The 12,870-nt window shown below is 39.3% G+C and overlaps 1 protein-coding gene across 2 annotated transcripts in view; it reads right to left on the reverse strand.

The window, feature by feature from the left end:
• LOC111874626 (kelch-like ECH-associated protein 1B) overlaps positions 1 to 12,018 on the reverse strand; it is a 73,063-nt gene extending 61,045 nt beyond the window's left edge. The window contains exon 1 of one of the 2 annotated variants that reach the window (XM_023870269.2): positions 11,798 to 12,018. The gene's annotated coding sequence lies outside the window, so the exon portion shown is untranslated. The remainder of the gene's footprint in view (positions 1 to 11,797) is intronic. The other variant, XM_023870270.2, reaches the window with a different exon arrangement.
• Between the last annotated feature and the right edge of the window lie 852 nt (positions 12,019 to 12,870).

A 12,870-nucleotide genomic window follows, 5' to 3' on the forward strand; every position in this document is an offset into this window, starting at 1 on the left:
GAGAACGCTCTGTCTGTAGCTGGCTAAAAATAGCGACCTGCCAGCTGACAGACGCGGTTCATATGAGGGCGTGTACGGGAATGAAAAAACGGTCATAACTCCGTAACCGTCCAAAATCGGACACATGTTTATATTAACTCTTTTGATCACAAATATCTAGGAAATAATCTCCTGCAGTTATGCCCTAAAGTCGTGAAATACCCTGTATAGATGAAATTATTGGGGATCGTCAGTGTGAGTTTCGATGTAACAGATCAACTACAGATCAGATCTTTTGCATTCGTCAGATATTGGAGAACAAATGGGAGTACGATGAGACAGTACATCAGCTATTCATAGACTTCAAGAAAGCCTATGATTCAGTTAGGAGGGAAGTATTGTACAATATTCTGATAGAGTTTGGGATACCCATGAAACTAGTTAGGTTGATTAAAATGTGTTTAAACGAAACGTATAGTAAAGTCCGTGTAGGTAAACATTTGTCTGATAAATTTCCTATCCAGAATGGTCTAAAACAAGGAGATGCTTTATCGCCACTCCTTTTCAACTTTGCTTTAGAATATGCCATTAGGAAGGTCCAGGGAAACCAGCTGGGACTGAAATTAAACGGGACACATCAGCTGTTGGTCTATGCCGATGATGTGAATCTACTGGGTGATAATGTAGATACCATAAAGAAAAACATACAAACTTTAATTGACGCAAGTAAAGAGGTTGGTCTAGAAGTAAACACAGAGAAAACTAAGTATATGTTACTGTCTCATCACCAAAATACAGGGCAAAATCATGATATAACGATAGGAAACAGATGTTTTGAAAATGTGGCACAATTCAGATATTAGGGAACAACGATAACAGATCGAAACCTGATTCAGGAGGAAATTAAGAGAAGATTGAATTCGGGTAATGCTTGCTGCCATTCAGTCCAGAACCTTTTGTCTTCTCGTCTGCTGTCCAAAAACATAAAAATTAGAATATACGTGTACAAAACTATAATTTTGCCCGTGGTTCTGTATGGGTGTGAAACTTGGTCTCTGACATTAAGGGAGGAACATAGACTGATAGTGTTTGAGAACAGGGCGTTGAGGAGAATATTTGGACCGAAGAGAGATGAAGTGACAGGAGGTTGGAGAAAACTGCATAATGAGGAGCTTCATAACCTGTACTCTTCTCCAAGTGTAATTAGAATGATCAAGTCAAGGAGGATGAGATGGGCAGGGCATGTAACACGAATGGGGGAGACGAGGAATGGGTATAGGATATTGGTGGGAAAGCCAGAAGGAAGGAGACCACTGGGAAGACCAAGGCGTACGTGGGTGGACAATATTAAAATGGATCTTAGAGAGATAGGATTGGATGATATGGATTGGATAGATCTGGCTCAGGATAGGGACCAGTGGAGGGCTCTTGTGAACACAGTAATGAACCTTCGGGTTCCATAAAATGCTGGGAAATTCTTGAGTAGCTGCAGAATTGGTAGCTCCTCCAGAAGGGCTCAGCTCCATGAGTAAGTAAGTATGTAATGCCCCTTTTGTATAAGGTGAATTAAGTATAATACAGGGTTAGTCAAAAAGATGTTACCACGTATATGGTAGGTCGATAGGAGCTTTGATGGAAGTCTTTATGTCACCGTCAGTAGTAAGGAATAAATTTAATAAATGATTTAACAAGGATCCTCCAATCCGTTTAACTATCAGTCGAATTCATGAGAACTTTGTGCGCACAGGGTCTGTGGCAAATGACTGTAAGGACGACCGAGAGGTGTTCCAACGGAAGAAAATATCACATGCCTTCAAGAAGCAATAATCAGGAGCCAAAGAAAGTCAACTATGAGATTATCATTTGAAACCAGGATTTCTCAGTCAAGTGTTTGCAGAGTTCTCCATTTAGGTCTGGCAATGAAGCCGTATCACATTCAAATTGTACAAGCACTTTCTGATGCTGATAAAATTGCTCGTGTAGAAAGTGCACAAATTTTATTAGAAATGATAGAAATAGACCCTTCTGTTTGTTCCTTATTTCGGATGAAGCCACATTACATGTGAGTGGAAAAGTCAATAAGCACAATTGCGTCATTTGGTGTACAAAGAATCCGCATGAAGTAAGAGGGGGCAGTCGAGACTCTCCTAAGGTTAACGTATGGTGTGCTATTTCTAAGTTTGGAATAACTGGTCCATATTTCTTAATGATTTGACTGTAACGGGCGCTTCTTACTTGGATATGTTGCAGAATTTTGTGGAAGCCAATCTACCTCTACCAATCTCAAGATATGGATTCTTTCAACAAGATGGTGCACCCCTGCATTACTCCTTCCTAGTTCGAAGATACTTGGATGATACATTTGGTAGACGTTGGACTGGAAGAGGTGGACCTTTGCCTTGGCCAGCAAGGTCACCAGACTTGACTCCATGTGATTTCTGGTTATGAGGAATGGTCCAGGAACGTGTGTATGCTAAAAATCTCGCGACATTAATGATCTTAAACAATGCATAACAACGGCTGTCCGCTCTATACCTACAGAAATGTGTCAACGAGCTGTGGCCTGCATGGTGGACAATCTGCACAAATGCAGTGAGAACCAAGGAGCACAGGTCGAAGGAGTATATTAGCTTTATTTGGACTTTTGAATAAAATACTTAAAAAAAACACATGCCAATCTCATATAATATTAATGTATACAAAAGAGGCATTATATAGAACATAAATTATATGTATACACTGGCCGTCTTGTAGTGCACTCAGTTTCACCTGTCACTTCACAACATGCTTCGGCAACATAGTGCCATCATCAGGTGTCCCAATTACGTCAATCTATTGCATTGCTTGCCCTCATATGTTTTCACAACACCATTTAAAAAGTATTTAAAAAGTCAGTATTTGTCAACTATGATAAATTTACAGTCGCTAAAACTTGTTAAGATAATTCATCTTATTTGTCTTAATTAAAACTTGCATGTGGTTCGTTCACTACGGGGTCGTTTTTCTTATTTTCTGTGTAAACCGCGTCTTGTGATGTGTGTTCCCTTCTTAGCTGCGAGTGTACGGCCACTGTATACATATAATGGATGAAAATCAGTGCAACAGGACGCTAAAATATAACATTAGAACATAAAGCCTTAAACATTCCCATTGTGTAAACACTAGCCAATGTATGGAAAACTAAAATGCCAGGGGAAAAGGTGAATGTAGGCAAGAAAGACCGAAATGTGTAGTACTTAATATACGACGTACAGTGTAACTATACAAACACCGCGGTGCCCGAATAATAATATATTTCACACATAATGACACTAAAATATAATATTTGTACATAATATGTAGGAGCCAACTAGAGAGTTAACAAAAAGCAAATAAAAGCAAAAGAAAACAATACACACTTGCGAGACAAATGCATGCATGAGACACTCCACTGCATAATAAATACAGGACACACATAACGTAATAATAAAAATCAATGCAACAGAATGCGGTAACTATTTCAGATTAACCAAATGACTGTCAAAATATACCTACACTCCTTACACATTTCATTGTGGCTACTGTCCAGCGAACAGAATGACTTTATCGCGAGAAAACTAAGTAAAACGAAGTGTGTCAGGTTTCTGACTTGAACTCTGGTATAGCCGCTTTTAAACGCGAAGGGCAGGTAATAAAACACTTGCAGATGTGCCTTAAACAGTGCCTCAAAACAACACCATCTCTCGAATAAAGTGTATAATTTTTAAGTTACCGTATTTACGCATGTATAGGTCGCACATTTTTTGCCAAAAATTCAAGAGGAAAACTGGGGTGCGGCTTATATTCGAAATATTCGAAATCACACTCCATTTAAAAAAATTATATTCATAATTAGTAATACAGGGTGTTCTACTCCTGAAATAATATTCCAAGAAAATTATTTTTTCTATAATTTGTCTGAAAATTGTGCTGCGGCCTACACGCACGCGGCCTATACATGCGTAAATACGGTATCCAAGACACTGAAATAAATGTAAGAATTGCGACTTTTAAAGACACTGTTGAAACATAAGGTAGAGAACTTTCTGTGGGCACGTTCTGGCTTGTTGGAGCCGGTGCTGGCAAGACAATTCACAGCAACAATACCACAGTCACGTTTCGATCTAATTTGGCTACAGTGACTTCGCGCGAAATTAATATCTGGCTGCAAAAAAAAAAAAAATGCAGTCATCGATATAAAAATTCGCTTAGTGGGGCGTGGAGTCCAACTGGGTCTATTCGGCACGGCGGCCACTGATTGGCCTATTGTACCTGTCCCGAGTGATTATAGTGATGAATTTGGTGGAATGAAGATTTGCAGGGAAAACCGAAGTACTCGGAGAAAACCTGCCCCAGTGCTACTTTGTCCACCACAAATCACACTTGACCAGACCCGGGACTAACCGCTTGAGCTATGGCGCGGCCAGTTATCGATATAGGTTAAGGGACTAAAAATTTCTACATCAGTAAAAAGAATAAAAAGGTAGTGTTTAATGATGCTCTATGCTACAAGCCGAAAGGTAGCGGGTTCGATTTGGATTTTTAATTGATCTAATCCTTCCAGCCGCATTATGGCCCTGGGGTAGTACCAGGAATCTTCCTGGGGGTAAAGGGCGGCCGGCGCGTAAGACTGACTACCTCACCGCTCTCTGTGAGCCCGTCTAGAAAATGTGGAATCTTCGACGTCTCAGAACCCTATGGGCCTCCACGGTCTAAATCACCGAGCTATAAATTAAACAAAAAAGGCCCCAAAAGAGCACATTTAGAGTGCGTCAGGCAACGCAATGAGAGCTGATGAAGAAAGTCAGGAAAACGATAACACAAGAACTTATTCGTGCTGGGAAGTAAATAACTTATGATGCTCTTACTTGATGAATAAGGAAAGAGAACAATGAATTTGACGCTTCCGTTGCGTGTAAAGTACCACTGTGTCACTTGACGCCTCAGACGACAGACGTCGATTATAGCCGGGCTTCTTCTAAGTCCATGTACGGCTCATCCCCCCCCACCCCACCCAAGGAGTCCTACCCAATGCAAAACACTTGTTTCAGAAAATAATTCCGAGCTGGAACAAGCCAGACATGCTAGTCCGTAAAACAGAAACACTTTATACGGTAAGGTTGAAGACGTATAGGAGAGTGGAGGTATAGCTCCACCGGTGTTGAGTGGTTATGATTTACTTACTGACGCTGTCAGTAACTCAGGCTACAGACTGGGCCTAGAGCACAGGATGATGAACAGTGAATGTTGGATATTTGGATTTCCTCCACCGTCTGAAAGTCTAAAGACGCAAGCGAACTATACCGACCGAGCGACCGCCGCTTGTTGGCAAAGTTAGTGCCAACTTTTGCGGGTAGAGGTGTCGCGTGGCCAGCGCAACGGATCCTCACGGCCGTTAATTTCGGTTTTCTAGACCGGAGATGCTATTTTCCCATTCAAGTAGCTCCTCAATTATCCTCACGAGGCTTTGTAGACCCCGTTCCAGATCCACTATTTTTCACAAAATCTGGTAGCGCCGGGAATCGAACCCTGAACCTCTGCATCCGTAGTCAGGAACTCTGACCACCAGACCACAGGGGCGGTCGTCTAAAGAACACGTTTCGGAAACTAACTCTGTTTCCGTCCTCAGGTGAGGGGGTGGGAGACACCTATTCTGTTGGATCCGTTGAAAAGAGCTAACCTCAATCACTCAGTCTTCTCGATCCAGTCCAGAAACCGAGCAATCCCGTGTGTTATACACCATCAAATCTAACTGAATAATGAATTGGAAAAGCAGCGGTCGTGACCTTATATGAAGCACTATACCGGAATTTGCATGGAAGGATTAAAGAAAAAAACAACCTCACTCAGATTAGAACCGGGTCCCCTCTGGAATACAAGTCATAACGTTACCGCTGAAGCCAATAGTTTCGACAAAGACGCTGAACAGTGACTTGTTAATATGACAAACCGCCCTCCGTAACGCGTTTCCAGTAGAATACTGGCCTATGTTTCATATCGTAAGTATAGTTTTTCTGAAATTCTTACATTCCGTACGTAATCTTTGGCATCTCGCAATGACAGAATAACTTGTATACCCTGAAGATGAACTAACTCCTCCGAAACATAGGTTGCTGTCTAACATACTACATGACATCACATCCTTGACGCAATAGTCTTCAAAGTCGACACCTAATGATCTTCAAAGTTCGTTATTTAGCCGTTCAAGAATTACTGTTTTTATCGAACTCAATGTACAACACATTTAGAACAATTATCTGGCAAAGAATTCAATCCACTTCACGTAATCACAACTTCACAATTAAGATCCATTTTCATATTATTCTTTTTATCGCCTGATTTCACCTTGATTCTAGGATGAATTCTTTCCAGTCATGGTGAATTTCGTATGGAATGAAATTATTTGCAAGCGCCGGTGAGAGGGGAAGTCACGTGGGGCCGATAAATTACATCTAAGTAGAATCTGACGTTCTCACAGAGGTGGTTATAAAGAATTCTGTCTTCTGGGATATACGCCGTGTGGTTCGCTGAAAGTCAGCCGATGTCGCCTCCATCTTCAGGGTCGAAGAATAAACCAACCAAGAGCTCTACTTGCTATCTTCTTCATACTGGTTTCCTCCTTCGCTTATTCCTCGACCCTGCAGATGGAGGCCACATGTGCCTCCGAAACGTCGGTTGAATTTCAATGGATTGCACGGCGTTATATCACAGAAGGCAGAAATCTTCATAACGCATAACTTTGCTTTCCGGAAGAGCTGTCTTTGAATCTGTACAATCTCTTGTTCGCGCGAATTTGAATTTGAGTTTGAGGTTTTCTTTGCTACCCGAGTAAAAAGGAGCCGGGATAGCGTAGTCAGTATAGAGACTGGCTACGGGCTGGACGATCGAGGGGTCGGAGTTCGAGTACTGGTACGGTCAAGAATTTTCTCTTCTCCACATCCTCCAGACCGACTCTGGGGCCCACCCAGTCTCCTATCCAATGGGTACCGGAAGCTCTTTCCCCGGGCGTAAAGCGGCCGGGTCGTGAAACTGACCATTCACCTTAAACTAGTGTCGAAGTCAAGAAAATGTGCATCTATACATCCACTCCTCCAGTGCTTAATTAGTTAAGCAAAGAGACAACTTTACCTTTACGTTACCCCAGCAAGAGTTTCTTATAACCAACTTAAGTACGGTGTCATTAAATTTGAAAGGAAAATTCAATTACATTCGGTAACTGCGGTAATATGTCGACATTGCAACCAATACTCTCCATCATTAAACTGTGTACCTGGGACAGTGTTTAAACTCGCAATAAAATCTTAAAATTTCTCGCATTGCTTAACATCTCTCCGGTTTCCTTAATGTTCCTATACTCCAATCTACTACGAGAATGAGGGCGCGTCATCGTCAGCTCGTGACGTAGCTCGATACGTCTTCATCAGAAATTTACTAGATACTGTTTTCAACATACTTCCGGTATTCATACGCCGGTAGGAAATTCAACCATATTTATACAAGACTTCTTCCGTTAGATTCCCCACACAACGTATGAGGTACCATGTTTCCTGGCGTAGGTAGATTCTACGGTGTGTTTTTGTAACAGCACTTCCGTGAGGCAGTCTTATGCGTCATGTGTCCGCCCGACTTGCCAAGGTGAGGTCTGGCTAAGTAGGCCTCATTCATTCAAGTAGGCCTAAATCCTCTAATTGTGGTCGAAAACGGACTGGCTATGCACGGTATTCAATCTCACAGATAAATGGCACAGAATTAGTATTATTATTATTATTTAAAGTGCAAATGGGTTTTTACCTGCTGGCAGTGGTACTACTTTACTTTTACTTTACTTTATTTTTTTAAAGTTCCATAGATCCACAGTACATGTAAGATATAGAACATGTCGATACAATAATTAAACTATGTAGAATAATACAATCGTGAAAAATGTTGGATCCAGTGGTTGGTTCCAGTCATACATCATTTTAACAATATAATCATCAAACAGGAAGTAGTCGATTGTCCAATTGTAATACAGTCTTTGATTATAAAATACAAATACATATTACATGTTACATATACATATTAATACATATTGTGTTCAATGAATAAAAGAAAATTTTATGAATTCATCTATTGAAATTTCAAATCGTCTTCTGCTTAAAATACTCCTCCAATGTGTAAAATGAATAAAAATGCAGATAGNCGAGAAGGCCACAGGCTCTTCCAAAACAGTTCTTCCACTTAATGCGATCTCGAGCTTTCTCCTTCAAGTAAAAATATCCTCTTCTGTCCCCAAAGTCATCAAGCATCTTCTTACATCTTCTTCCTCGTCTTCTGGTCATTTCTATCCGCCCCTCCGGTTTGTTTTGTCTCCAGAGAAAACATCTCGTATACATGGTATCTCTGTTTTTGTAAAGAGACTATCCAGGAAAAATGATAATGTGGTAGTTCTTCCATTTGCTTTCCACATCGCAGTACAACAGCCGTTCAAACCACTCTGGTCACGCCTGTTGCTATACAAACTTGAACCATCTCAAGCATCATTTGCTCTGTGCTTCAAGTCGCTGCTGATGACGCTGCTTCTGGCATCAGTTTTTGGTGTCTCTCTTCGTCTGATGCCTACCCGTTGACCTGTCCAGCAAGGGAGGCCCTGCCAGTAGCTATGCTACCGCTGGTATAGCTCTCAGGGTCCTTGGCAAACTCAAACCCCCTCACCACGATAAGGTGGAGGCACCAACGAGGGGGTAGCACATAAAGTGCACACTAAACACGGTGAATACAAAGCAAATACAATTACAACTACAACCAAGTTTGACAGTTCTAAAATGTGTAGTACATTTAAACTGATATTGCAACAAAGAACATTAAACATACCAGCTAAGAACACCTTTAGGAAAAAAAATGTATATGGGGTGAGAAGCTTACACAACCAAATAAAGGGATTTTCACTGTATGGGATGGCAAGACTGACTGAACATCACAGTTACAGATGATAGTTTTCAGAAATTCTGGAACAGCAAAGAAATGTGGATTGTTTGGCACACAGGGTTCAGGTACTATTTTAACTGTATTTAATCTTAATGTACTACACTGTAAGCCTCTTTACCATGCTGCTGTAACAACCTGTGTTCAAACAACAACACTTGTAGAGTACTTGGCAACAATTTTACTTAACTCCTGTTAAACCAGTTATATCTGATGGACTTCTACAAGTCTATATATTAACAGATGTAATGATTCAATATGTCTCCTATAAAGACAGCTAAATGATAAATATATTAATTTTATTAGAATGAAAGTAATTCAGAGCAGGTGGTCTGTTTGTAATAAAGACATCTTTCTAGCAAAGAAAGGTAATTTTTGCTCACAATGGCACCAGTTCCTGATGTAAAATAGTGTGCAAGTTTAGTCTACAGTTGTGATGAGTCTGAAGGAGGCTCAGTGAAGGTTTAAAGTCTTTTCATTATCTTTGAGCCTTCACAAATGTTACAACACATTCACAGACTTCAATCTGTTATTCCACCTGTATCTTTGGCGAAAAGTCCCTTCTTCTAAACAGATTTTCTATCAATTAAGTTTTGATACACCTTTCTAAATGTTTTCACGTTCAGTATCGGCCTAAACCACAGAATATGGACCGACACTTAATATGAAGGCATAAAGACATTTTTAAATATACTTTGCTAATATCCACCAAAGGCAAAAGTAAAGTTGTCCCTGTACTGAATTAAACCACGCTATGAATGGAGGTATAGCTCTACTATTCATGACCTCGGCAGTAGACGGAGGTGAGTGGTCAGCTTCACGCCCTGGGTGCCTTGCTCCCCAAGGAAAGAACCCCCATACCTATTGGATAGGAGGCTGGGTGGGCCCCAGAGCCTGTCTAGATACTGTGGAGAAGAGAAATATCTTGCTATGCTGGGAATCAAATCCAGGCCATCCAGCCAGTAACCTGTCACTATACTGACAGAGCTACCCCGACTCCTAAACAACCATGTATTATTTGACATCAACTTTATTCACTTTGAAGCTTTTATATTTTAGTGCTCTCAATTAAATTTATGAGTTCTTCATATAAAGTCCATAAAATGAACACACATTAGGGAGGTTGACTCTGTCTGTACATTAATCTGCACATCTCACCTCCAGAACTAATGATCTTTCTTAAGGGGGTCTATACCAAATACCATCACATAAACTTTATTTTCAGTTTGTATGAGTTAAATGAAAACCCTACTTTACATGAATCTCGATTTAAATTTTTATATTTTCTTCGGAATGGCTCATCCTCCAATAATTTGTACAATGTATAAAATAATTTAATTAAAAATCTACAAGTTTTACTCTATTTTTCATGTGGTAAATATTTAACCAATTGCAAAGAATAATAATTCTATCTTTAGGCACTGTCAATAGCTTCACAACAATACACATTTGTACATCCAACATAGGGTAGTATGTAAATGCACAGCTTGCTTGGGCATGGACCTATGATCTTCTGCTTTGCATGTGTAAAGCCAGCAAATACTGAAACGGCCTCAACCTCACGGGTTTTGGCTCTATGGTCAAGGCTCCTGAAGAGTCTGGGCACATTAGGGATGCAGAATGGAGCCAGTAGACATTTCAGTGCTTGAGGTACTGGAGGCTGGCCCCCCATGTCAGTACACAGTACTCAAACTCCAGTGTTGCAGATCATTTTTTCTCTTTACATTGTTGAAGAGAATACCTAGCTACATGTTTAAAAATTAATCTGGTTTGATAGTTTGAATACAACAAAGTTTTTCAGAAAGATAATGAAAATTAATAAGAATCAATAAATATATACTAGTAACTGAAAATTTCAATATTAAAATAAAGTAAACAGTGAATATCTGGTATATTGGACTATGTTATTAATATGCATGTTATCTTAGTTTCCCCACAAAATAGCCCCACGTCCTAAAATATGGAAACCCTACTGCTAGTAGAGGTATAGTACTATCTACAATATGCCTTCCCTAGATCTGTGTACGAATATTACCACGTTTCAATGCGTGCAGCAATCTTCATGGCATAACTGTCAAAACTCATGAACGTTTTTGACAAACATCAACAGATTTTAAGCAAATAATTTTACATTTATATTTACACAATTCATAATCAAGAAGTTACTTAAGACTGAAAAAGGTATACATTCCATGTAAGTAACTAATAAGCAAATACATACGTTACACAATTTAAACGCGCTGGAAAAAACTTTTCTTCTTTAATCAACTTCTTTAATCCTATTTCTCTTTCGAAATATATTATAACACGCTTCATCCGCGCGAAATGCAGGTTCATGTGTAATAAAACAGAGCTGTAAATAATTATCAGTTTTTGTAACGAGAATATACATTTCAATGTCAATTATTTATTAAATGCAAAAGTTCAATGCCCCTACAACGCGGGAATATTCGCGGATCTCATTGGATAAGGTAAGACGTAATTTTAACTATTGGAACGAATATAATCTCGATACAATCGAATCAAATTTCACAAATAAATCATTATAACTGTTGATTTAAAACCACCAAGCTATTAAGAAGATTTAACAGTTCGTGTAGGTGCATAAGCGCAACTAAAAAGTGCCAAGTAATTCTCCACGACCGAAGAACAGACACGGTTATCTATTCTGTTACTCATCCTGAATTGTTGAATTTACATTAATCTACTTACGTCTCTAGAACAGAAATTTGTATATGCTTAATTAGCCATCAAGAATATTCTGTGGGCATTAAAGGAAACAAATGAAAGGCAGAACATACTACGTGCAAGTATACTATTCTACAGATAAACTCACATTGCTTCCTGCTGTGCAGATGTAAATATTACGTTGCGTATAGTAAACTTCCATTCAACCCTACTGCGATGTTTTACGTGTTACATGAAATAGAACAGTGCATAAAAACATACAAATACCTCCTATTTTTCTGAAGAACTGTAGGAGCTCATATCTCTAAAAAACTTATTTAATCAGACACCATATGCGCTTGCAACAGCTGACAAATGACTACAAAACTTGCCATATTTTATTTGAAAGCACAATACTTTGTATAGTGACATTTCAGAAAACATTATTTTCCGAGACCGAAACTATGACATTATACATTAATTAAAAAGTTGTTAAAAGTAAATCGTATAAGGTTTACTAGAATGATATTATATATACATGCACCTGAAACATGGTTTAAATGTTTGAAAGCAGGTCGTCTTAAATTAATGTTAAATTGTTTTGGACTACGTAATCACGGAGTACTGAGGTCAATATCGCAACGTTGGAGATTTCATAGTTACAGTACCATCTGTCGGAGAGGAATACTAATTATAATGAGGAATAAAGAAATATCGACGATCTCGATATGTTGAGAAAATCACACAACACAGTCAAAGCAATGTGAAATAACGTACAAATTCGACACATCTGTTCGTGTATATGTTACTTGGACACGAAATAGTTCTACATTGTAGAACACTACGAAGTGGGCGATAGTGAATTTCTGCTATTCCAATGATCTATGTATTTCAATTTGCGATTTATGGATGTTAGGATTAATGTACGAACAGGAGTATGGAGCTCACTTTCGTGCCCTATTTTAACAACTCTTCCTGCATTTGACGTACAACTAGATTATATTTTATCTAGTATGTTCTGGTATGGATGCAGGATATTGTGGACAGAGAAAGTGTAGTACAGTCACGGATTGTACACGTTTTGTAACATTTACTAATCCGTGAACGTGAGATGCAAGCGCCAACTGCATTGATGTCTTCTGCCATCTATGAACAGCGATCATACTGTAACGTGTCGGCTATATGACGTGCCACGAATAAATTGTGTGGGTCTTCGAATCGGCACGAATTCTTTTATTGGAC

The sequence above is a fragment of the Cryptotermes secundus genome, unplaced genomic scaffold (genome assembly GCF_002891405.2).
Source record: "Cryptotermes secundus unplaced genomic scaffold, Csec_1.0 scaffold1971, whole genome shotgun sequence".
Taxonomy (NCBI): Eukaryota; Metazoa; Arthropoda; class Insecta; order Blattodea; family Kalotermitidae; genus Cryptotermes; species Cryptotermes secundus.